At 48.0% G+C, this 27,699-nt stretch overlaps 1 pseudogene; it reads left to right on the top strand.

The window, feature by feature from the left end:
* Positions 1–27,699, top strand: LOC149328851 (uncharacterized; annotated as a pseudogene).

Below are 27,699 nucleotides of genomic sequence, written 5' to 3'. Positions count from 1 at the left end.
ATGGCGGACCAAGTTGAAGGCGTCTCTATCACCCCTGCCGAGCTTGCAGCTGACCCACAGTGGGTACGTGCTGCAGTGAATGAATGCACTGCAGTGAATGCAGTGAATGCACTGTGCATCTCACCAGCGCCTGCCTCGGATATATCCACGACCTCCCCTCCCCCGTCCACCACCAACGGCTGTGGTACTTCTGGTACTGCCACACTACATGGTTATGCTCCCCTCCCAGCGGAAGACGTCAAAATCGTCTTCACACAGGTGGAGGACTTGACCTCAGCACTACCATCCAGAAAGCCCTGATGAAAATCCTCTGTTCCCTCGCCAACATGCCATCGCCCGCACCCCCTAGCATGTAAGGATCAATCCGTACAATAACTCTCTCGCTGTCACCACCCCATCTGAGCAGCGCGCTAGTCTCTGCCTCTGGTTCTCAGAACGCCTCTTGGGTCCTAATTCTTACCCCCTCCGTGCCTACATAGCCGCACCCTACAACGCCCACCGCGGCATCACATACAACGCCATCCGCACTCCCAAAATCAGGACGAAATAGTCCAAGACCTGCAATCAATGAATGTCAACACACCCGACGTCATCGCCGACGCGCTTCAGATCGGGCCCTCTAATGAATCGTGGTCATCTTCGTCGGTACCACCACCCTCTCCATCACCATCGCATTCAACTGCAGGATCTACCGTTGCCATCCCTTCCGCCCTAAAGCCGATTCCTGCAAGAACTGCTGGGCTCCAGGCCACCGCGCGGATGTCTGCACGAAGCCCAAGTCCGCCCTCTGCCACCGCTGCGGCGAGATCCAAAAGACTGTCGAACCCGTGATCTGCGTGCCCTGCTGCATCTTGTGCAAGGGGGCCCACATCACGGGCTCGCGATCGTGCAGGCACCGATTGGACCGGAAGGGTCGCCGGAGCCACCTCAAAGCCCAAACCTCTCACAACAACGACTGCAACTGGGTCCCTCCTCAAGAACTCCCGGCCTTCCTGCCTACGCAATGCTCTACCTCCCGTGGTGCCCGGTCTGCCAGCCGCCACCGCTCCGTCTCCTACCCGCCTCTAACCAACTCCGAGGCGTCCACTGCCCCCGCCTCCACAAAGGCATCATTGGTCTCCTGGAAATCGCAGCCCCACACGCCGGACCCCAAAATCATGGCTCTCAAGGCCTTTATCGCTTCCAAGTAGATTTCAAATAAGGACCTGTCACGTCAGCTGCAGGCCACGCCAGCGCGTCTGTCCTCGCCCGCTCCTTCTCCTCCTACTTCTACATCAGCTCCCGCACCACTACATCCGCCTCCGCCGGCACCAGCTGAGGAGCCGATGAACACAGCTATGACTGAGCTATGAATGTGCTGGTGTATGGAATGGTGTGTTGTCTGCGGTCGTAGAAGGCATTCTAGCTCGTGTGCGAAGAGCACGGACGATTGATGTGCCTCTGCTTGAGAGGCGCTACCTGGTTCAAGCCGTCATGCCGGGTGCCTTCTCATACCTTTGCCACATTGTTCAACCACCCCTTGGTGTTTGAGACTGGCGCAGACAACAGTTCTTTCTTTTTGGTCAGGCAGAACCGAGCTTGTGGCTCGTGCTGTTCTTCAATAACCACGGGATAAAGGAAGTTTTCTCTTCCAAATTTGTCCGTCAAATCATAGCTGTTAGATATGAGGGGCATTTTAGGTATCCTGCCGGGGGGCGCGTCTCCGGCGTGAACCCTGACGTGGATCTGTTCTTATTCGACCCCCATTTACGATTTTTGGATCCCGCAGCCCCAGTTAATCATGGACCTTTGTCAGAGCAGCCTAACGCTTTCTATGCTTCGTCAGTGGCGTTTTTCAGGCATGCCAGAGCCGTAGCACCTTATGTCAATATCGTCGCACACCATGTGGCGTACACTATGAGCTCGCTATTGTTTCCTGTTGTGCCGGCCGATCGGCGCACACCGATGCATCGCGTTCAATGGGCGCACTTAGCGCAGCGTCTCCTCCCAGACCATCTATGCCCCATTGTTGGGTAACTTGGTGGGGCAGCGCTGCCTGCTTGTGATCGGTTAGAGCGGTGGGGTGCGTTACGCTCCGGTACCTGTCTGAATTGCCCGCTCTACGATTCTAATCACCACGCTGCAGTTTCCTGCGTGTTAGCGCATGTCTTTTGGCGCACAGTTATGTTGTATTCCACGGGCATGGCACTTCGTGCTTCGTCTCCCGTGGCTTGCCTGCTAATTGGTGCGGGTCTTCAAAGTCTGCGGTGAGGTCGAGGCGCCGTGGTCACTGCTGGAATTTTCCGTTGCGCTGTGTGGCGAATACTCGGACGTCTTCGAATGGAACTAACGAGTTTCTTGTCAGAGGAACCCGTTTTTTTGGGCGAAGAAGAGTTTCTTCGGCAATGGTCATATTCATCCATGGTAACAACGATCGCCTTGTTCCGGCTTTTAGGCCAAACTCTTCTGTCAATAAATATGCTATCCTGTTTTACATCAACTACGAGCCATTCCTGTTTGTTACTCAACGAGTCTTTGGTACCTCTTTAACAGGCTCGCATTACATGCTTAGGATCATGCGTACTTGTGAATGTCAATGTGTCCGGTAACCTTGATATATGTACAAGGTCAGTCAAAAGTTCAAAGGCCATAGGGTTTGCTTTTGACCAGCATAGTCGGGCAGTTTAGATACCCTCGAAGCTCAATATATCTGCAGAGAATAGAAGAAGGATCGTTCTACTATCTGAAAACCTTCATAGCTTTATCAGAATCTTAAGTGCCAAGATATACCGATGAAAAGCGGACCATGTAGCCTGGGACTTTTTGAGCAACCTTGTCCTTATGTAAATATTTCTTTTAAGCATAGCTTGCTAGTCACGGGGCATGTACTTCTTACAATCGTCTCTCACATGACATGGTAGGATGTCAAATTACATCGATTTCACGTGGCTTTCTATGACGTCATAATATATCGTTGCCACATGACTTGGCATGACGTCATGTTACGTTGCTGTCGCGTGTTTTGAAGTGTGACTCGTGATGTCCCTTGGTGCCATTTACTGTGGACACATTTTTTAGCGGACATGGCCTTGAAAGTGAGCTCTGCAATGCTTTCGCACTAATGATCCGCCCTTCTTTGTTTTTTCCAGTCTCTGGATCTATCTGGAGGGCAAAACAATATACTTCACTATGGCTGGTATGAAAGCCGGACAAATTTTAACCTACCAAGTGCGTAAATCGGGCGACGGGTACGCAGTTACCACCGACTTTACGTCTTACAAACACTTCGCCACGATTCAAAAGGACAACCCCGAATATATAAATGCAACATTCGGAGAAAAAGTGGATATCGTGAAAGTGGAAGCCGTACGTATTGCTTCATTTTAACCTCATTTCTCTAATTAGTGCCGAATTTAAGGCATCGTGTCGGCTTTAGCGATCGCCCATTTTCGTGTTCATTCTTCTCATTGGTCGTTTTGGCTGTCTTCTAAAAGGCAGCACGAAAAAACACTTTGCACCGAACAGAAACCATAAATTCTCTGCTCGAAGTGATCCGGCGACGAGCCATGAAGTTTGGATTGAAAATTGCAGATTTGGTGTTAGGTCTTCTTAAAAGCTGAAATGCGAGCGCCTTTATCTTTTCTTTCCTTCTTCCTCCTTTATCATTTTTATTTTATGGGGAGTAGGCCTAATTATGTCGACATATATGACTACTTTGACGTCCGTTTCAGAGGAGGGCAAATTATGAAGACGTTCACGGCTATCGTTACATCCGAACGACCTTTGTACGACTCAAAGCCACGCCTTTCACAGGAGTGGAGCCCACTACCTTCACGAGACTCGAACCCACGATCTCTTTTTTGATATCGCTGTCATCGTTACTATGATCACCGCTATCATCATTCCTCTAGTAACAACTGGATTTTCTGTAGTATTGAGCAGTCTGTTGTCGTAACGAGACAGGCAGTTCTATAGCACCAACAGGCAACATATTGTCACGTGCTTCCACAGAATCTCGACGGAAGAAGCAGAAGATGAAGGACTGACCGGCAGGGAGAAAGGAAGAAAAAGAGCTGAGGGACGCTGGTAGGCTGCCTGCTTCCATCCTGCTCCGACCGATCCCCTCTGTGAATAAACCCCCGTGCGTGCTAAGCACGTAACAATATAAATACTGCAGAAAAATCACTTGTAACGACCAGTTGACAAAAATTTCTGCTTTTTTTTGGGATCGGCTTGGGCGTGTTTTTCGAGCGGGCTATAGGTCTTCGTCACCCAGCAATTCTTTAATCATCGCGGCGGTTGCTGCCAAGTTTTTGAAAGCCATGGCCGTTAAGCAGGACGAGTAGGTTAATGCAATAAAACTGAAACTGAAACCAGACTACACAGCACCAGTATATCCCTTCTTCAGCAAGAGCAATTCCGTAAGTGATGCCAAACTCCAAGTGAGGCTTATAACTAACTCTCTGTAGTTCTCAGATACAACGGAAAGTGCGCGACAGTTGCAGAGACAAAAAGTAGCAGACGACGCGCTCATTTCAAGCCTGTTTTGGGTTTCCTCTTTTTCAATTTTCAGGTGCGCATCGCGAATGCTTGCTTGCAAAAGAAACGTTGCTTTCTTCTACGTTGATGCGACATTCTATACTTATAACCGTCGACTCTTGCGCTTTGACATTTTATTTCTACTTAAATAAACAACTTTCTTTCTGCAAGTTTGCCCTAACCCATAGCGGCATACTCTAAGCCGATCCTGCGTGCTTTCTTCCTTTCAGGTGGTGCCTGAAATGAAACTCGAGTAATGCTATAAGAAGTACGCCTGATCACAGAACGAAAGAGGAATTTAAACGGATTTAAGCTTTTACACGAAGACTTGCATGCCTCTGAGATATGGCTTCAAGCACAAGAATAAACAGTTTCTTATGGGTGAAATCTTTTGCGCCATCCAATGAATTTTCTGGCTTTACCCAGGTCTCATGATAAAAGTAAAAGGAACTGATCTGTTCCTTTGTTTCTACCGATTTCGCTCCACTCCAGTGCACACTCGTTTTCTAATGCCGAGGCGTTCAGAACGTGGGAAAAGAAATGCATTGAAGTATTTCAATACTAATGGTTCCTTCATTGTAGGAATGTAAAAGAACAGAAAGATTTTTTCAGGGAAATGGTTGAAAAACAGCGCACAAAAGACTAGAGACAAGAGCAAAGGCAACGACAGGACAAGCGCTGAACTCACAACTAAGGCTTTATTGCGAAAACCTGGGTATATAAGGAAGGCATAATACATGAAAACAAACAAAACTAGGCGGGGATAAAACTAGCGTGCGCCCGAAGCCCAAAATCTGCCAAGAAACGTGATCTGGTTATCACTTAAAGCAACCGAAGGTTTGCTAACGCAGCCCCGTAGCTCCGTTGCGATGAAGTATGCTTCTGCTACTTCCCGCGGGGCTGCGTTAGCAAACCTTCGGTTGCTTTAAGTGATAACGAGATCACGTTTCTTGGCAGATTCTGGGCTTCGGGCGCACGCTAGTTTTATCATTGCCTAGTTTTGTTTGTTTTCATGTATTATGCCTTCCTTATATACGCAGGTTTTCGCAATAAAGCCTTAGTTGTGAGTTCAGCGCTTGTCCTGTCGTTGCCTTTACTCTTGTCTCTAGTCTTTTGGCCCTGTTTTTCAACCATGAACCCATACCAACTCGCCGAACTTAACGTTCTACTAAATTGTTTAGGGAAAGGCGTATACAGTATGGTTAAATGCAACTCTTTCCCCTAATTTCCTAGCGCCTCAGGCATAAAACCTCGCACAAATAGATGCGCATACAACAAATCGCGTCCTGCCTTCGCCTATAAAATTCTCACAACAGATAAGCATACCCACAAAAGTAATCTATAAACAATCAAGGCAAAGACTTCACAACCTCTTCATTTTACTTTGGCATTGCACCACATTAGCCTACTTCGCCATAATTTTTAACATCATTATATGTTGAGGCGGCATGCATCTTTAGTAGCTGCCATTTTGACTTTGGTTTGTTTGGTATGTTGGAAAAACTTGAAGTGGTTCGAGTAAGCCTACTAGTGTAGAACAGCGAACTGAAAATGAAAATTGCATGCAATTGAAAATCTCAGTTACTTTTGTTCCGTCGGACAGCACATGGTAAAGGAATCTAAATGAGACAAGCCGGCTGAGTTCAGTGGAGTGCTGGTGAAAAAAAAGGCTCCTTCAGCACCACTTGGTTGATGATGATTTTCTGACATAATGAATAATTTAGGATTGTTATACTGAGGAACATTTTATTTCCATGTTTTTCTCCTTATCTTCGTGCAGCACTTAACACATGCCACACAGCAGAATGCTTAGTCATCAGAGACTCCCCACACCATTACCATTTTTTTTCGGTCACACATAACAAGCCGGCTAGTATACACGGCTTATGTGGTGCTAGACAGTTCGCGCGTACTGGCTATGAAGGAGGTGCGGCTTTACATCATTTCTGGATTTTCACGAATTCATGCGCCCCGTAGCCTACAGTGATCCGAGTCATGCTTCAAGTGCGAGGGACAGCTCGACATTTTTAACAACTGTGGGATTCGAACGCGCATTCGCCTTGCGCTGTCAGTGAAATATATCTGTTAATGGCAGAAGTTCCGCAAAGACGGCATATGGCTTCACATCCATTCACTTTTACCATTTCGTGACTGCCATTTCGTGACTGCGGAGTGCTGGTGGCACTCGGCTGCTGACCCGAAACACGCGGGTCCAATCCCAGCCACAGCGGTCGAATTTCGATGAGGCGAATTTCTAGAGGCCCGTGTACTCTGTGATGTCAGTGCCCGTTAAAAAACCCCAGGTTTTTGAAATTTCCGGAGCCCTTCACTAGGGCGCCCCTCATAGTTGGAGTCGCTTTAGGATGTTAAACCCCATAACCCATTCATCAATCCTAAAAAAGGAATAAATGACAGATGTGGTAGGAACCGTTTACATTCCCGCATAAGAGCGCAGAACAATCAGGTATTCGTGGCGGAAGCGCTGTTCAGACAGCTCCGGACAGCTCTGGACAAGAATAAAAGGCACCACCTGGGTGTGATCAATCGAGACAAATCCAGAAAACAAAGCGATGAAGCCGTGTGCTGGCAGCTCTGCAGAATTAACAAACTTGAAACGAATACTAAAGCAAAATCTTATAATTGAACAATAACACTGAAAAAAGACTCTCGGAATGTGATTACATCGAAATCTAGTCGTCACTGCGCATAATTTTCAGCGGATAGTTTTATTTTCGATCTTTCATCAGCGTGCGCCAAGCCCTCCCGGCTGGCGCGAGGTGAAGAGCGTGACGTCTTGGCGCCCTCGTCCGATGGCCAACCGGTCGCGTCACTCGTGATGTCGCACTGGAGTTTTGGTAGACCAAGTGATAAGGCTTCGAAACTCCGACGCTGCCGGCGCAAAACTGGGAAAGCCCGTAAGTAGCGATGGCAGTCCTGCTAATACGGGAACAGTGGGCGGGCGGGTGTTATGACGTCTAGTCCAAGCTTCCACAGGCGGCTGGCAGGTGCAACAATGCGGCAATGAATTGCGAAAAAAAAAACGTGCTATCCGCCTTTTTTTCGCTAAAATGCTTGTTGCATTTAGCAATTTTAGCAGTCAAGCACATGTTTACATGAAAAACAGCAGCTCCAAAAATTTGGTTCAGTATCCCTTTAAACGCTTTGCGCCTTTGCCCAAATCATAACCAAGCATCCACGAGATGCTTTAGAACGCAAAGAAATGTGGGCAAAAAGAAACAGTTAAGGCAATCACTGAAATTGCAAGCGCCATGTTGATTAGCGCGCACAATAATGGTTTAAGCAGCCTAGTTGCAGCCTATGACGCCTCGTGTCGGATTGCAACACATTGCGAGCTGTGCATTGCACATTGGGTTCTTTATCAACTAATGCTACTATCAAACTAATATTCGAGCTTAGAGCTCTGTGCCGGTGTAAGGGAGAGATGTGTGCCGCATGCGTTGGCGTGGACACCGTTGGGGCAGAAACACGGCACAAGAGCAACGCGCGTTTGCGTTGAGAGCACTGCTGCAGATAGAGAGAGAGAGAGAGAGAGAGATAAAGAGAGGGGAAAGGCAGGGATGTTAACCAGAAAGGTTTCCGGTTGGCTACCCTGCCCTGGGGAAGGGAATGAGGGGATAGGAGCATAGGAGCGTAGGAGCATAGGCTGCCGGCGTACATTGGATGAATTGGCACTGAACATGAAAAAATATAGGAAGCGCAAAACCGGATGTCTGTGTCTTTTGTCTTTTAGGTGGGAGGCTGTGGTGCCAACCCTAAGAAAAACTGTAGTTTCGGCCAATATTCATGCTTAAGGGAAGATGAAACGGTTTTGTGAGAATTCCAGGTTATTCAAGAAATCGAATCTATCAAGCTTCTAGATAAACCATGCAAAGTATCTTTGCACTAGCATTTGAAATGGTGACATAATCGTCGATTAAAGTCACGAAGATGTTCAGGCTTCTCCTGACTACAATTGAGTAGTGCGAGGAAACTCGCCAGTGACGTCATTGTTGCCTAAATTTCATTGTCCGCTGCTTATGCCTACATGCTGCTGTGCGTCATCAGGTGCCTCCAAACAATGCATTGCGAGCTTCACCTTCGATGGCGTCGGTTTTCTTCCATGGAATAACCGTTTCTTCGCTGGAAACGTAGTGCCGTCATACGTGACGTCATTATCAGGGTCTCTGCCCATCGCTGTGCACTGCAGCGAAGCCTGAACGCCGACGACGACTATATTCGGCGATTACGCCACCATTTCAAATGCTAGAGCAAAACTATTTCGCAGGCTTTACCAACACATTTCGCACATTCGGCAACCTTAAACTCATCGAATTCTAAAACCGCTTCAGTTGCCCTTTAGCAATGCTAAACCACCTGCTATTTTTTTTTATTTTGCTTCGTGTTGTGGCGCTGGATTTTTGCAACATGTCTTGGCCCAATTACACGTTTCCCTGAATCTATAAGGAATCGACAAAGCTTTCCTTTATCAGGTGAAACCGTTAACATTCGGTCACCTGCATGACTATAAAGTGCGTGTTTCTTTAATAGCGTGCTTAAAGAACTGCCATCCATTTTTTTTCTGCTGGACTCGAAACCTCACGCATGGTAACTACAGTCTGTTCAAAGCAAAATTGTCTGTAGTGAGTGGCGTATACCATATGTTGGAACCGCAGTTCAGAAAAAAAATTTCAGTTCGGTCATGGTCGACACAAGATTTCACCGGAAAATGAAACCTACTGAGTTTATTGACGAACTTACTCTACTCTATCACATGTATTTTGAATGTTTAAATCTGCAAACAAAGCCTTTCGCCACGAATTAAGCGAGCGTCTATATGGCAATTCCGCATTGTGAGCTGTTTAGAGTTGTGGCTTTTATTTCATTTCGTTATCCCTATTTTGTTTTGATCTCAAAAAATTTTGTGAAAATACCAAGCCGCATTTGTGTTATTGCAGAAGCTTGCCTCCTCTGGCTATTTATGTCTTCGAACCACGTCCAGCCTCTTGCTATGGTTGTAAGCACTGTTTTAAACATTTCGGGCTTTAATGAACAGTGTAAGGCATATTTATTTTGGGAAAAATGTCACAGTTACTATGACATAATTTCCGACAACCAGGGTGAAATTATGGCGCACTTTAGTTTCACAGAATGCGCTACGAAGCCTCCAATACACACCAGCCTAATCAAAATTGAAGAGAAAAACAGGCACATATTTCTGTAGTGCTTTTGCAGTATGAGCCTGTGTGGACACTGGACCAAGCGACTCCTATCGTATATATTAATTACACCTACTGCGTTCCAAGAGGAACAAACGGGCGTGTTTTCGGGGAAAGCAGCAAAGTTAAATAAAGAATCGAGATAAGCCTAGAATCCCTGTTTGCACCGCTTTCCGAGAGGGCCACCCGTTTTGCTGGATCGCCCTTGTACCGCTTATCAGCGGTCACTATCTTGAAAAAGCAGCTTCGCTACGAGTCTATCACTGCTTCGCCGAGGTGTTTGCAGTCCGCTCTTTCGTGTTTTGACCGTAGTAGTGCGCAGCACGGCGAAATGAGTACGTGCGAGCGTTGCGGCGGAGGCACATTTAAATACCATATTCGCAAATAGCACACGCGTACTGCAAACGTTCTAGTCTTCATTCAGGAGAAAAAAAAAGGAAGCGCTGGTAAATGGTTTAGGTACGGCATTGTCCTTAACAAGAAAAATATCCTTGTTCCCGAAGGGATCGCAGTCATCGACCAGCAGTTATGCAACCAGTCCGGCCGGCTAAGCATAACAGACAACCAGGTAAGCTGGCATTCGCATTTCACTTTTCGCTTTTCAGAACAAAAAGGTCGGTGTGACTGCTTGTGTACTTTAAGCCCAATTAACCAGCTGCCATGCCCAACGTAGCAAAACTGTTGAGAAGATCACGAGTGTGTAGACATTGCTTTGCGTGGTAATATAACTCGGTGGGCGGCTCTATCACTGCAGCTAAGCTGTATTTTTGTTTTTAAAGAAAAATTTCCACTAAATATATTGCGGAAATAAACCAAAATTATTCCCTTTGCTGCGAGTATAAGAGAATTGTTGAAGCCATTTTCCTCAGGTAGGTTTAAATCTCAGAGAATCGTATCTAAATGGAGATTTGATGCCGAGATCGGCTCGGCGTATCCGCGAAGGTGTTTCGTTTTTCTTACATCGCCGCGACCGCTTGCGGTTGGGCGATTGGCTACAGTGTTTTCTCTAGAAGTTGAAGCAATAAAGACGTAGCCGGCGTAAGTGCGATAGAAAAATAAATGGCTGAAACGTTTGCGCCAGCGTCATTACCTTTCTTTGGAATTATTCGTTCCCAAAGCCCCTCTGTGAATTAAAAGGTAACGCCGACATATGAGGAATATCACACGCTCCTTCGCTTTGCATTATATTGAGGTTCGACGCTTCCGCTGTTCAAAACCCGTGAGGTGTTCTCGCGAGCTCTCTCCCATGTATTGTTGCATACCCCTCCTCGGGGATCGTAAACAGTTCGAGCGGCGCGTGCAAGCGGCATTGCGACACAATGCGGTGCGTAGCGCAATCGCTCCGGAGGTTGTCTTATAGTTCGTAGGGGCAGCCCCGGTCATCATTAAAGAGAAGGAACGGTGATGCTGGAGCAAGAGAGGGGTCATGGTCATTGAGCGGCGCTGATTGTACGCGGTAAAGCAAATCCCTGATACGTTTTTAATGCTACTTGGGCTCGAACTGCATTAGTTGATGAAAAAAAAAACAGAGCTGTTCCACGTGTAGAATCCAAGAAGTGCTTGTCAGGATATATAGCTTAAGAACTGTAGGAGGCAATTGTAATCCTTACATACCTCATTCTTTGCAGTTCAACAAAAAGAGGAACTGGAAGTCATGATCAATTTGGTTCTATGATCAAACTCAGCAGCAATGACTTATGACGAAACGAGTGCAGCAGATTTGGAGCTACATGATTGGCGCACATTTGACGAGGCGATGAAATCCAGGAAAGACTCTAGCCTTCTCCTGTACCGTCTTCCCTTCTTGTGTCGTGCTTTTTTTGTCTTGTTCTCGTCTAACTTGCGCTAGATTCAATGTTCGAAATGGCTAACCACCACAATTAACCGCACTAACTCTGCAACGCAAGTTGTTAATTAACTTCAGCTAAAGCGTTGACGCTTTCAGCGTTTCACGTAAAGTATTTTACACTCTAAGAACTGGTACTCTATCAAATAGAGAGTACAGGCTACTGCACTCTCTCTAGCTGCTGTTCGTTGTCCCCGAACTGCATAAGTAATGCATCGCTTCCTTGATCAAAAGATAGAACTGCCAGTTTACTCTCGGTATGGCCAGAAGGATCAAAAGGATGTTTACATTCCTTCCTTATGCAATGCGGCGGATCTGTATGATGACCTGGAACCCGCATCTCACACAAACTAGGTCCGTCCCTGATTACTGCCCATCTCAGGCGCTGCCCAATAACCAAATCAGCCACCTCCGTCCAAATCGCTCAGTCCAAATTGTTCAGGGGGCTTCCGCTCCTGCTCAACACAGGCGGATCTCCGACTTTTCCTTTCAACCTTCGACTTGCTTCCGGCGGTGGTTGCCCTCCAGGAGCCAGGGAGCTGCGCCACCTTTACAAATTACATCACCTTCTAGCTGGACCCGTCTTCTTGCGTCAGGGTGCCTAAAAATTGTAAGGCTATTCTAGACGACTTACAGCTTCGCATTGAATATTCGTATGTGATGGTGACACTTCCTCCGCTGAAGAAACACGATCCAGCACTCCATATACTCAACACCTACTGTTCCCACAGATTTAAAATGTAATGTTCGCAACACTTTTGAGCCGCGATCTAAAGGTTGCGGGCAGGGACCGCCTTATAATTGTTGGCAATTTCAACGTCCCCAGATGGCGCTACCAAAAACATAATAGAAAGCTTAAAATTCTTATCGCCGAACACACCCAGCGAGTGGCAGAGTACGCGGCCCAACTCGCCGATTCGAACTGGTTGAACCAATGAAACACGGCTGCCAGACAGATGTCTAGCCAGGGCACGTGGCGCCTATTCCGCGCCCTAATTGACCGGGCTCAAACCCGCACTGAGACAAAAAAAAAACATCTCCAGCGAGCTACTCATAGTTTCGATAAAAATGCTCCAAAATTAGCGTGCAAACTGCGCGACCAGTGTCTTTGCACTCAACAGGACCCCCAAGAGCCCGCGTACTCGTATGCAGGTTGACATAACACGGAGCTGGATCAGCCGTTCCAGCTGCACGACCTGAATGGGGCCCTGGCTAAAATGAAACGAGGAACGGCACCAGGCCGGAACAAAACTATGACATGCTTGCCAATATTCCGAACCTTGCCTACAAAACCCTCCTCGCTTTCATGAACTCAATCTGGCTTGGTGAGGCACCCCTTCCAATGGTTGAAAGAGCGCTCTAGGAACTGTCATTCCGAAACTCGCCAAAGCCATAAACACAGACCACCTCCGACCCATCTTCCTCACGTCTTGTGCGGGAAAGCTGATAGAGACCATGGTGCTGGACAGGTTGTCTGGGTTTCTGGAAAACCAAAACACATTCGCAGGCACCATGTTCGGTCTCCGCCCCCACCGTCGTGCGCAGGATGTACTGCTTCAACTCGATCGACAAATTCTGAAACCCTGTCGAATACACCCTCAACGATGAGGCAGTACACGCCCTATACTGGAAGGGGGCTTTCGACAACGTCACACACGAAATTATTCCGCAACATCTCTCTCAGACCCACTGTGGACATAATAGCTTTCAGTATGAACGAAAACATCTTTGACAGAAATCCGTGTATTTGGGTTCTTGAGATAGTTGAGAGAAAGCTGATGCCAACCAATATTTTAATTTTGTCCAACCGTTCCGGACCAATTATGTCCTTTCTTCGGGGGTGAATAAAGTGTGCCAGCAGCAGCGGGGTGCTGCCTTCGCTCTCCGTTTGTTAGCAGGTGGCGCGTTCCTGTGGTTAGCACGTGGGAGTGTTCCTGGAGTTGTATTCAGCGCCGCCTTTGACAGCCGGATGTGTCATGATTCCACACGTCGCCTCTTGAACAGGCTTGGCTCCACGGCCAAGACGCTCACCTCCTCGAAAGCTATTGGGTGGTCGGTGCGCTCGCAGTGTTCGGCGAGGGTGTTGGATTTCGAATTCATTAATCGGATGTCGTTTTTGTGTTGCCTTATCTTTGCTGGACGTTTTTTTGTTTCGCCGACATACCAGCCGGGCACTTGGAGCACGGGATTTTGTAAACGACACCCGGTTGTTTTTCTCTGGGGACGCGGTCCTTCGGTCGTGGTAAGAGCAGCTTATTGTCGAAACAGGTTTGTGAGCAACGTAGATTCCTTATTTTCTAAGAATGCGAGCAAGTGCCTCGCTGGTTCCTCTCACGTATGGAAGCACCGCGCGCGCGCACTTCGTTGTTTCATTGTTGGCTCTTTCCCCTGTCCTCCGAGACTGACGGCACCAATGCGTTGAAAGAAGCCACGTGTGTAGCCATTCTTCTGCAGGACGGCGAGGCCGGTGGCCTCTTCTGCTTTTTTCTCTACTTCGGGGAAACAGATTGCCTTCGACCTTCAGATCTGCGCCTTTTATTCTTAAGAAGACGTCCTCGGATGGCAATGTGTTGCTCATTTCTCGTTCCATTGGGAACTGAATAGAAGGTTCGACTGAATTGAGGTGTGCCAGGAAGTCTTCGACGTGCGATGTCTTCAGACTGCAGAAGCAGTCGTTAATGTAACGAATAAAAACTTTTGGTTTTTCATGAAACGACTTGAGTGCCTCCTCTTCGATGGCCTCCATCGTCAGGTTGCCAGCAGTCACCGAGATCGCGGCGCCCATGGCAGTGCCGCTGGTCTGCTTATAAAATTCTCCTTGGTAAGAAAAAGCTGTGCTGCTTAGGCAAAACTAAAAAGGTCGGCAGAGTTCGTTTGGGTTCAGGCTCGATCTGGTGCCTAGGTCAGCGTCCGCTTCGAGGGCTTGCTTCACTACGGAAACGGGAAAGGGCACAAGAACTCATGTAAACAGCGAAACCACGCCGAATGAAGCCATGCACTCGTCCGCTTCCTGTTGTGCGTGAGAAAGACGTTCGACGAAGTGGCTGGAGTATTGCACGTGCGTTCACGAGAAGTGTAGAACACATTGGCATTCCTGGACGTCTTCATAAGAAGAAACGTGGAAGGTCTAAAGTTCGGTGCCTATGGAAGCCAACCCCCAGCGGCCACTACCTAAATTTTAATTCCAATCAACCTACTAGCCACAAAGAATCTCCTATCTTCTTAGAAAATTGAAGGCAATCTGCATCTCCGAAGCAGAGAAAAAAGCAGAAGAGGCCACCGTTGTCGCCGACCTAAATAAGAATGGCTACATACGTGGCTTCATTCAACGCGTTGATCGCCGTCAGTCTCGGAGGAGAGGGGGAACAGTCAACAATGAAACAACGAAAGGCGCGCACGTGGTACTTCCATACGTGAGGGGAACCATCGAGGCACTTTCAGGCATTCTGGGAAATTATGGAATCTACTCTGCTAACAAACCTGTTTCGGCAATAACCTGCTTCTCACCACGACCGAAAGACCACGTCCCCAGAGAAAGAAAAACTGGTGTCGTTTACAAAATCCCGTGCTCCAAGTGCCCGGCTTCATACGTCGGCAAACAAAAAATCTCCACCAAAGAACAAGGCAACACAAAAATGACATCGGGGTAATGAATTCGGAATCCAATTCCCTCGCCGAACACTGCGAGCGCACCGACCACCCAATAGCCTTCGAGGAGGTGAGCGTCTTGGCCGTGGAGCCCAACCTGTTCAAGAGGCGACATGTTGACTCATGACACATCCGGCTCCCAAAGGCGGCGATGAATAGAACTCCAGGAACGCTCCCCTCAGCGTACGTTAGCGGACTACGCCACATGCTAACAAAGGGAGAACGAAGGCTGCACGCCGCTGCTGCTGGCACACTTTAGTCACCCCTGAAGAAGGGAGCGAGTTGGTCCCGAAACGTTGGGCAAATTTCAAATATTGGTTGGCGTCTGTTTTCTCTCAACCATCTCACGAACCCAACCTGACGGACTTCCGTCGAAGATGTTTTCATTCAAATCAATACACCTTGACTTCGGCCAGCAGACAGCACAGTTGGCCAAGCACTTTGTCACTTGCTCCCGCACGGTGGCCACGTACAAGACCCACCTTGATTTTACGAAGCCCTGCCGAGATATCACGTACAAGACCCACGTGGATTTTAACAAGCCCTGCCGAGATATGCAACTAGTTCCACACAGCCTTGACTGAAGCGCCTAGTCCACTCTCCGGAAGGCAAGAAGATTCTGTGCCAGGCTAAACGACGACTGGTGCATGCAAAGGATACATAAGTCTCTGACATCTTGAGGCGGAAGGAACTGGACTTGTTCTTCTTGTGGCGACAACTTGAACATCGACGCGCGGATGTGTTCGACTCGCTAGAGGTATTCGCCGACAGTGTTTTCTCCAGCACAGCAGAAAAACAGGAGTCGTCCCACGCAGGAAAACTCTGGAAGTTGCGAAAGGAGAAAGACAAGGCAGGTAGACCACCTGGTGACGTCTTCACTTTGTCACCAACCTATCATCGAGATCGCTGTCTGTAAACGAAACTTCTGCCTTGGCGAAAGGCCACGGGTTCAACACCACGTCAATTAGGCCACCCCTCGCACCACTAGTGGCAGCTGTGGACGACGGCATCAGGCATATTATATCTTCCGCCCGCGAAGAGGTGCGGCTAAAAGCTATCAGGGTTCCGTCCAAGATTCCCGGCCGCCAGGCGCAGAACCTCTCCCAAGAAGAAATGTCAGCTCTCCTGGGCCTTAGAAGCGACCAAAACATCGTCATTCTCCCGGCAGACAAAGGGAACGCAACAGTGGTTCTCGACCGACCGGATTACGAGGAAAAGGTCAAAACGCTCCTGGACTTCACAGCTTACGAAAAATAAGAAAGGATCCAACTTCGCAACTTCAGACCGGAATGAACAAGCTTCTAGCATCCACCGTCAAGCACCACCCGGAATCAATACACCTCTACTTATGCTTGATCTGCTGGAACGGCTCAACACCGGCCTTTTACGGACTGCCAAAATTTCATAAACGCGGCGATCTGCTGCAACCCTTCGTGGACTTCACCAGCTCACCCCTGAATGCGCTCTCAGCCTACCTCCACCGAGTCCTATCACCCCGAACAGGCAACACATCAACGCACTTGCGAAACTCCAGCCACTTCGTCGAACGTCTTTAGCCCGTACAACAGGAAGCGGACGAGTGCATGGTTTCATTCGACGTGCTCTCGCTTATTACCAGTGTTCCTGTGCCCTTTGCCGTTTCCCCAGCGAAGCAAGTCCTTGAAGCGGACGCTGACCTAGGAACCAAGACGAGCTTGAATCCAGAAGAACTCTGCCAGCTTTTGGAGTTTTGCCAAAGCAGCACAGCTTTTTCTTTCAAAGCAGAATTTTATAAGCAGACCAGCGGCACTACCATGGGCGCCGCGATCTCGTTGACTGCTGCCAACCTGATGATGGAGGCCATGGAAGAGGAGGCACTCATGTCGTTTCAAGAAAAACCAAAAGTTTATATTCATTACATCGACGACTGTTTCTGCGTTTTGAAGACATCGCAGGTCAAAAATTTCCTGGCTCACCTCAACTCAGTCGAACCTGCTATTCAGTTCACAATGGAACGAGAAGTGAACAACACATTGCCATTCCTGGACGTCTTCATAAGAAGAAAAGTGGCAGATCTAAAGTTCGGTGTCTCTAGGAAGCCAACCAACACCAGCCGCTACCTAAATTTTAATTCCAATCACCCTACCAGCCACAAAGAGTCTGTGGTCTCCTCTCTTCTGAGAAGATCGAAGGCAATCTGCTCCTCCGAAGCAGGGAAAAAAGCAGAAGCCACCGTTCTCGCCGACGTACAGAAGAATGGAATTGCAAGCATTCTGGTAAAATATGGAATGTACTCTGCTCACAAACCAGTTTCGAGAATAAGCCGCTACTTACCACGACCGAAATACCACGTCGCCAGAGAAAAACAACCGGGTGTCATTCACGAAATCTCGTGCTCCAAGTGCCGAGTTCATGCGTCGCCGAAACAAAAAACCTCCCCCAAAGAACAAGGCAACAAAAATTACATCTGGCTAACGATTCCCAATCCATGCCCCTCGCTGAACACGGCGAGCGCGCCAACCACCCAACAGCCTTCGAGGAGGGGAGCGTCTTGGCCGTGGAGCCAAATCTGTTCAAGAGCCGACATGTGGAGTCATGGCACACCCGGCTCGCAAAGGCGGCGATGAATAGAACTCCAGGAACGGTCCCCTCAGCGTACGTTAGTATACTGCGCCACCTGCTAACAAAGGGAGAGCGAAGGCAGCACCCTGCTGCTGCTGGCACACTTTAGTCACCCCTGAAGAAGGGGCCGAGTTGGTCCCGAAACGTTGGGCAAAATTAAAATATTGGTTGGCGTCAGTTTTCTCTCAACTAGTTTCGGTATACTAAGCAACTTCTCTCAGATCGACAATCTATAATCCGAATTCAAGAAAAAGGACATGGCCCCTATCAACTGATAACGAGAGGTAGCCCACAGGCCGCGGTCCTCTCGCCGCTACTTTTAAATCTCCCCATGTTGAAACTCCCAGCTGAGCTAGGGCAGGTAGAAAGCTTCCAGCATGCGCTGTACTTGTATGCTGACGACATAACCATCTGGGGCAAACACGGATCCGTCGGAGGCATTGAAGCCAACCTGCAAAAAGCGGCGGAGATCGTGGACGCTTACTTCCGCCGCTATGACCTTGAATGCTCTCTGCCAAAAATTCTGGGGTGCGCTTTGTAGACCTAAAGCGCGGAGAGGCGAAAGCCTTGAGCGTGGTGTTGCTGCTAGTGTCACTGAATTGTGGTTACGATGTTAAGCTCCGCCTCTGAGTGTGGAACGCGATAGCGTCTTGCAGCGCTGCCAGCAACGTTAATGGAACTAAACTAAGTTGCCAAACTCTCCGCCTTCTCCATGCGGCTGAAGCGGCCCGCAAATTTTAGCGCCAGGGGGCGCTGCCGTCGAAACAGGCTCCCGCTGGCCGCCGCTAGCAGACGCCGCAGGCCCGGCCGCCCAGCGTCGTAGCATGCAGCCTTCGGGAATGTCGAGCAACTGGCGTCCCAAATATCGCACTTACCGATGTTTATCGTAATGACACCAGTCAGTTCTGAACCTTGTGCGGCGAGTATGCCACAAATCTTTGCTGCAGCAACTCGAGTGATAGAGCATCGCTGCCTACAGCCAATGCTATACCGTTGGCCGAAATTGCGGGCGGTCATGATTTTTGAAAGGAGCGTGGTTATAAGAGCTTCTTCACCAAAGTACCATATTAGACATCTACTTTAAAGGTGGAGATCAGATGATCGCAAGGCTAATCGTAAGTTCACTTACCAGCTTATCTAAACGCGAATGTCTGCCTGCTACTGTGCGTGCATGTCGTAGAGTGCTTTCGCGACGCGATTGCTGCTGTGATCGTTGTCTTTGGGCTACGTGCGCTTGCATGCGGAGCTTCAGGTGTTGTATCTGCCATGCCGACGTGCTGTGTGCCGGGCTCCACGAGCGGCTACAGAAACAACAAGACTGCGAGGCATTTTTTCGCGGCTCATCGTGACGCGGATATCCGTGCGGCATGGGATCGAGCCATTCGCCGTGTTGACAGAAAACTCTCCGACAAATCACGTGTGTGCGATCTTCATTTTCACGAAGAAGACATACTGAAGACGTACACCCATGTTATTAATGGGGAAGAAGCAAAAATCGAGAGGGGTAAGTGGAGCCTCGTCGAGGAATGCGTGCGCAAAATGTGTTGTGAATAAAATGTAAAAGTATCTCTGTATTTCTGTCCAGCAGTAGTGCACTGCGTGAAGGATCGAAAAATATTGTTGGAACGGCAGCGCACGCTAGGATCAATACACTGAGAGCGGTAAACTCATAAAAATGAAATTTCTTGTCTGGAATTGGCGTCAGACATCCTCGCTGTTGCAGGGAAAGAGAAACTGACGACACACGAACCCGAGGAAGTTCACTGCCTTCGCAGCTCGGGTTGTGAGCAGCGGGCGGAATCATTCACGACGCTGTGCGTAAAATCTGCTTATTTCGGAAAACTGCACCACAGAAATCGTAGTTACTTGTGGTCTGCTTTTGAGTGCCATAAATGCGGGAGTTTGCGCTCTGAAACTATTGCTAGTTTATGTTTAAAACACACTGCACCAATGCCAGCCAGACATTCGCGTTTAGATAAGCTGGTAAGAGCGATGATCTGATCTCCAACTTTCAAGTAGATGTCTGATATGCTACTTTGGTGAAGAAACTCTTATAACCACGCTCCTTTCAAAATGGAAATGAAGATCGCACACACGTGATTCGTCGGAGAGTTTTCTGTCAACACGGGGAATGGCTTGATCCCACGCCGCGCGGAGATCCGCGTCACGAGGAGCCGCGAAAAAATGTCTCGCAGTCTTGTTTCTGTAACCGCTCGTGCAGCCCGGCACACAGCACGTAGGCATGGCAGATACAGCACCTGAAACTCTGCATGCAAGCGCACGGTAACACAAAGACAACGATCACAGCAGCAATCGCGTCGCGGAAACACTCTACGACATGCGCGCACGTACAGCAACTGATCGGACCGGCTGAAGCCTGGTACGACTGCAGCGCCACTCAAAGCAGCCAGTGGTGACGGCGCCGCGAAACCGCTCTGGGTTTGGCAACTGAGTTTAGTTCTATTAACGTTGGCTGCCAGGGAGTCCACAGAACGCCATCGCCCATTCGGCTCTACGTCTTGCTTGTCGGTAAATTAGTTTTTGAGGAAAGGAAATGTATCTGTCTCGCAAATTTCGGTGGACACCTGACCCTCGCCTTAAGGAAAGGGAGGAAGATGGGAGTGAACGAAGACACCGTATTCACTAGACGCGCCTTTGTTCATTCCAAACCATCTAGCTGGCATGGCGGAGTGATTAGCATGCTCGTCTCGCACTCCGGAGACCGGGGTTCGATTCCCGAACTCGACTAAATTCTTTCTCGGTTTTATTTATCTGGTATGACTAGAAAGCTTAATTACGCTAATTGGGTGATTAAGCAATTAACTAAACTCAGTCAGTCCTACTTACTTGGATCATCACTATACAATCCCTTTAATTGGTTGCATGGTTACTAACAAAGTACAATTGGCCCCGTTTGAAATCCGCGCACTGTGAAGTCACGATCGTTTCGACCAACTGAAAAGCGTGACATTTCTGTCGACAACTCCTGTTTACAACGATGAGGCATTAAAGGCTTTCGCCTTAAAAACCCAATTTGTGCATATTCGCCCGTCGCCTAAGTGCTCCACCAAAATGTAGCTATCTCTGGCCTGCTGTCCAATACCAGAACACGACGAGATTAGAGTACTTGGTCTCTCTATCCATAAATATCTACGGGTTGAAACGACACTAGCCACACTGCACAATGTGGGAAACCAGGCCAACCGGGTGGTGCGCCGGGTTTCCAACAAACGCTGGGGGTTGCGGTGCAAAGATGCCTTGTGGCTGGCGCATGCTTTCGTGCCTAGTCGATTCTTCTACTCCACTCCTTACCTTCACCTACGGAAGTATGACGAGAACGCCTTAGAGGTGATTCTCAGAAAGATGTAGAAGTTTGCCCTCGATCTCCTGGTGAACACGTTAAACCAGAGCCTCATGGGCCTGGGGGTGGTAAACACTTTCGCCGAGCTCCGGGAGGCACACTTGAGAAATCAATATACGAGGCTTTCAAAGACGCCGTCGGCACGCCGCCTAGCCCGACTACACATCCACTGCCAAAACTGACGGTAGAGCTCGTACGCATATCAGAAGTCTGGAGATACGCGCTGCGCGTGTGTCCTCTTCCGGCGAACATGACAAGTGACGATCACAGAGGCAGGCGCCTTGCGCGGATGGAGGCACTGACCCGCAGCTATGGGAGCAAATGCGGAATATTCTAAGTGGACGCATCCGGCTTTCACCATGAATGGTAGTACACGGCCGCAGTCGTCCACCAAATCGTCGTTGTGAACGGCTGAACGTTCAGAGCTCATGACATACACATGTGAAAGAGGTCGCCGTTGCCTTCGCCGCCGCAGATAAGGACTCGCGAGTAATCATTACCGACTCTAGAAGGGCCTGCAGGAATATTTAACAGAAATACATTCCTTTCTTTGCGTATCGCATCCTTCAAAATAGCGAGTACCTCGAGGGCTCCGCGTCGCGAACGATGGTATGGGCTTCTGGTCACATAAGTTTCAAAGGCAATGAAACGGCAGATGCTGTCTCCTTTGTTCTCACTCTCCGGGCAACTCCTCCAGAACAGGGACGTAGCCAGGGGGGGGGGGGGCGTGCTTATGGGGCTTCAGCCCCCCCCCCCCCCCCCCCCCAAAAAAAAAAAAATTTTTTTCTTAACTGTCACGCACCGCTGACCAAAACAACTACCGTAGCCGGAAGTCATTCTGGATTTTGTCACCTACAATGTCTTTTTCAGAATAGAAAATACATTTTGGCGCGAACAATGCTAAATCGGGTTGGATTTCGTGGCAAGGCCATACAGTTGGAGTCACGTAACGCAAGAAGCCCCATCTTAGCACAAGCTTTCAAGTGCCTATCGGTGGCAAGCGGGCTCGCCGAGGCATCTCGCGGCGGCCGCGGAGTCTACGGAACCACGCATTTCAATTCGGAAACTCAGAGGGTATAAAGTTCCCATAAACTTTTTACGCGAAAGCTGCACGGAGATTTCAAAGTCGTGCTTTAGATTTTCAAATCGGGAAATTCAGTTAATTATTCTTGTGTTTTACATATTTTTGCATATTTTGCAGAACTGCGCGTTTATACATGTGCTCTCTGTTGCGACTATAATTTCGGTACAATTATTCGCAATACATGACCGGTGACAGCTGCTGCTGCAGAGTACACTGAAACGAAGGACAGCGTCATTGAGATTTTTCGCTCTCCGTTGCATAAGTACAAAAACGTAAAGGTTCTTCAACAACAAAGATTCTTTAAAATATTTGTTTTCTACTTGCTCTTTCATAGCCTTTACGTTTTTAATATCAGCGGCATGCACTGCTTTGCTGGTTTCGGACTGATATAGTTCTAGACTTCATGTGATATTTTCTTTACTTATGAAATACACAAAAACATGGAAGCATTGGTATCAATTATGTCTGCCATGATTTTTAAACATACGAATATATTCTTTTATTTAAAAATACATATTTCACTTGCCTAGACAGTGCGTAGCATTAACTAATACACAATGGCATTGTGAACCGCAATGCATTTATTATTATAGTGTTTGATTTCTCCAAAAGTGCTATGAGGAGGCTGCGCTACAGCATCAGCCCCCCCCCCCCCCCCCCCCGAACAAAATTTCTGGCTACACCACTGCTTCAGACCCCTACGAAACGGATCCTGAACCCAATCTGCCGTCACTTTTCCACAACCTACTCAGGGATACTAATCCGGCCAAGCAATTTATTTCAAGCCCTGTATGGTCCTTGCAAAGACGGAGGAAGGCACACTCATCAGTCTTTACACAAAGCTATGCTGTACTCGGCAATTTTAAAGCACTTTGATCCTGCATATGCAGGAAAGTGCGCCTACTGAGAGGATATGTCTTCGGACTTCTTCCATATCATTTGGGCATGTCAGCCAACCCCGAAGCTCGCCCCAAACATAACATCTATCCAAGGGGACTGGGCGCAGCCTTGCTCGGCTGCGGTCGCCAATGGGCTCCTGTACTGAGGAGCGCACCTAGTGATTGTGAGAAGTGACCCCTTCCGGGAAAATTCGAACTTCCTCCCAGTTATGTACGAGGAATAAAGTTTTCGGGACAGACACACAGCGTTAAGTTCGATTTACTAGCCACCTACTTACATAAGTGATGTCGAGCGTGTGTATGTGGCACTAAGGCGATGACAGCACCATTCCCCAGGCGCTTGACAATCGGACTTGTTATAGTAAAAACTGGCTTTGAGGAAAGCAGATGCCGCAGTAATTGTCTGCCATAACTTGATGGACACCCGAACCTCTCCGAAAGGGAACAGATAAAGGAAGCAGTGAAAGAAGAAAGAAAGAGGTGACGTAGTGCAAGTCTCCGGAATAATTTCGACCACCTGTGAAACTTTAGCGAGCACTGACATAGCAAAACACTTGGGCGACTTTTGCGTTTTGCATCCATATTGCTGTGCATCTTGTGTCTATGAAAGCCTCCTTTCATCTGCGTTCAAAAACAGTGTGTAGCCAAGGATTCTGTTGTTTTAGTGCCTCTTATTAGCCTCTTCGCTTCTTGTTTCAGTTGAACTTTCATTGCACGCAGATTGCTTAGTTACCAAACCTAAAATTATTCTGCTTTTCCACCCTAGGCAGCTTTGAAGCGCAGTGGTTTCTCAGCTAGTAATTATATTCAATAAACTACGGCGGTTGGTCTGCATAACGGTTCTTGCTTGAGAACGCAGCCTATTTTTCCTCCACCTTCACGACTTCCTTGTTTCCGGAAATTTACCCGCCTGTGTCTTCGCCACTCCCCTGTAGTGGATCCTTATCTGAGGCCAACCAACCAACCTTTGTTTTCTTTCTCTTTCGTCCACGCAGTCCTGCAAGAAGCAGACGGCTCATCTCTTCCCTTCATATCGCACACTTTAACTCCCTTGCTCCTCATCATATTGGTTCCAAATTTCGTGGTATGCGCCATATCCTTCGTCGTCGCCTATGATGCGTGCGCGTTGAAAGCTCTGCAACGGGGATTCATGGCGTTCTGGTACGACTCGTGGACTTGCCAAGGCGGCACGTGGCTCAAGTCCTCTATCCTTCTTGCGGGGTACACTGCCTACAGCGGCCTGTCGCTTCAAGTGCTACCTGGGAGAACGTACTACGGGCCACCGACACCTACAGGTCACAGGCCCATGTGCCGCATGACAGGCTTCACATATTACATCATCACCGTGGCATTAGCTGCCTTCGCCCTTCTGGTCCTAGACACTCCGTGTGAGCCGCTGTACAGGAGTCTTTCAGGGGCAGCTGTTTCCCTCACACTGATGGCCTACGCAGTTCCATTGCTACTGTACATCAAGGGCAGAGTGAAGCCTTCCCCTGGAGAATGCGGTACCTCTGGAAACGTTACCTTTGATTTCAATTGCGGTCTAGAGCTCTCCCCTCGGATCGGACAGCGACTCGACATAAAAAATTGACAAACTGCCGCTTCGGAATGATGTTATGGCAGCTGATGGTGCTGGTAAGCTGGAAAGCTCAAGTAGAGACTGGTGGTTGGAACTGGTCCGTGGGAGTGACGGCTATTCTGCAGACTGTGTATATAGCGAAGTTATTTTGGTGGGAAGACGGTTACATGCAAACTATTTACATCACAGACGACACAGCAGCTAAGGCTGCCACTTGATTGTGATTGGCCCATTAGACCTCAAAGGGAAATGTTGTAATGACGAGCTCTTCTGGGCTCGCAGACCAGCCCAGCTAATTATTTCAAAAAGAAACAGTGCACAGACACCATCTGCTCGCACGTTCTCAAGATTACTGCACGGTTTTCGAGCCTGTAGACGAAATTCTTCCCACGAATATTTTTGCCAATTTCTTACAGACGTGAAGTCTTTAAATTTCAAACTTTTCCTTTAGGTTAATTTCTCAGAATATATATAATTTTGTTCACATGGATTTTTCCCTTAGGTGTGAAAAACACTAATTTATTCATTCGGGGTCCACTATACAGATAGGAGTGTGGTTATACATCGCATTTTGAGAATTCAAAACACTATAAACCAACGCTCACCAAAAAGGACAAACTTAAATCCTCTTCCAGCGGTCACTGCAAAAGTATATCTTTGACTGAACTCACACCTCGTTACAGCTGTCGTTGAGGCTGGGATAAAAGACTATAGCTAACCATACGCTTCTCGGTAGCGTCAAAGTGGGTACCAGCAGGAGTAGACATTCGGGAACGGTGGAGTGTCAGGATGAGCAAAAGATCTTACGTTACCAGGGTGCACATGAGGCGTGGGGGACGGAGCTGGGGATATTTTCGGATTAGTATCGAGCACTGAGAGCACCAAAGTGCTGTACATTGCACAATTAAATTGGGGAAATGCTGTTATCTAGGGAGCGGAAAATGACAAGGGCAAGTTAAAGAGAGAGCAGTCTTTCTCAGGGTATGCATGGACACGGCATGCAGTGAGATGGCAAGATAACTGATCTGTCCTTTGGTGAGGCCTCAAATTTTATTTAATGAAGTTGAGAGGAGTGCACGAGTGCTAATTGTTACTGGATCCTTGAGACCTCATCACGAATATCTTTGAGCTATCTTCACTAACCCCGAAGGTCTAAAGATGATGTTCCTCCTCTGCGCTCTCAATTTGTTCACGTAGACACCTGAGAAAAAAATATTTCTGGGCTGCACCCAACCTGGCCCAAGCCTCTTCAATATGCCCAATGAGAAGCCGCACATAGATTGTCAACTTAATGTCATTAGGGCCAGGGTGGCAAAGAACATGCGCTAGAGATGTATCCCTAATTGGCTGCGAGCACCTAATTATAAAATTATTTGTCATTTGCGTGACGCTCGCAGAACTCCTAAAATAAATTCAAATACTGGACATACTCTAATGCAAGTTTTCACGAATACATTGGATTAGGTTATGACCATCATAGTCATTTCAGGGCCTCTTTATGGCTACATAGTTGAAACTTGGTTCAGCGGAGGAGGCGATTCAAGTTTCAACTATGTCCTACCAACTAGGCCAGCACGAAGTTTTGTTCTTTATGGGGACTATGTGATTACTAGAGAGGCCCGCTCACCCATGGCAGTCTGCTGCTCGAAAAGCTGGTTCAGGTGAGAACGTTAGTGGTGCGAGGTAGCTGCTGCTGACACAAAATCTTCTTTATTTCGAGTGATATGGGAGTTGTCTCTGTCCTGAAGTGGACGCAGTTAACCTGATGATGAGAATTTCTCGACAGACATAGTGCTTCGCAATTCAGTCGCATCAATGGATGCCGACCACGGTTATTATTGGATTCTAGGACATCTTGCTCTGTATCACACTTACTTTACGCATGCGCCACCAGGCTGAAAAAGAAGATGAAAAACTTTGCCCGGAGAATGTGGCCACGACTCGCGCAGTAGCTGATTATTTACAGACTATCTTTACTCGTCTTGCAGTGGACTCGAGTCACCTGTTGTTGCTGATAATACAGTAAGCACTCAGCGGGCGTGTGACATTAGTGGTGTGATCGTGAGCGAGCTACCTGCTGGAATGGGCGGATGTTGAATGCATTAAACTGACAACGTCAAATGACTCATTGGGGAATCATGCAAAACTTTTAAGCGACTGCGAGCTCCCTCTCCTTAAAGATCAAGAGAAATAATGAAACGGGAATCGTAGGTCACTTCTCTTCGTCGTTGCTGTAACAAAGTGGCATGGCCTTAGTCAGAAGAGAAGCAGATATAGCGCATGACTGTCTAAGGTATAAAATTATGGCACGAGAGAAGACTGTACTTGAAGATGTTGGTGTAAGAAACACCTGGTTTCTGTCGGAGTTTTTGAATTTGCATGTAAAATATTAAGCACGTAACAATTTAAGTTGTCTATATTTTGCAGGTTTCTACCTCTGTCGGGGATGCGTTTGCTTTCTGAGCCTTTTTTCCTACTGGCAAGATTGTATATGGTCAAGAAGAGTCCTGAAGACGACCCATTAAGAGGGACCATCATTCTCGTCTTGGGTGTTTTGATGATCGGCTTGGAGTATTGGACAGATTACCCAAAACAATTTGTCAGGGCTACGCAAGGCAAATGCAAAATTTGGGGATCACCACCCAAGCTGATCCTTGCTGCATACCACGACGCCACTGGAAATAAAAAAAACAAACTTCTATTGGAGTCAGGGTTCTGGTCACTGAGCCGTCACGCCAACTACATGTTCGAAATCATTGACGGTCTATGCTGGACGGTGCCCAGTGGTGCTTCGAGTGTGGTGCCGTACCTGTACGTCGTCTTTCTAGCCGTTCCAATACTGCACAGAAGTTACAGAGACGAGAAAAAGTATTGCCAGAAGTACGGTCGCTACTGGAAACAGTACTGCGAACAGGTTAGGTATCGTATTGTTCCTCGCATATTCTAG

Source organism: Amblyomma mixtum, chromosome 9, assembly GCF_055824585.1.
Source record: "Amblyomma mixtum isolate Tamu chromosome 9, ASM5582458v1, whole genome shotgun sequence".
Taxonomy (NCBI): Eukaryota; Metazoa; Arthropoda; class Arachnida; order Ixodida; family Ixodidae; genus Amblyomma; species Amblyomma mixtum.
The sequence above is the reverse complement of the archived record's forward strand: the minus strand, read 5'-3'. Positions and strand labels throughout refer to the sequence as shown.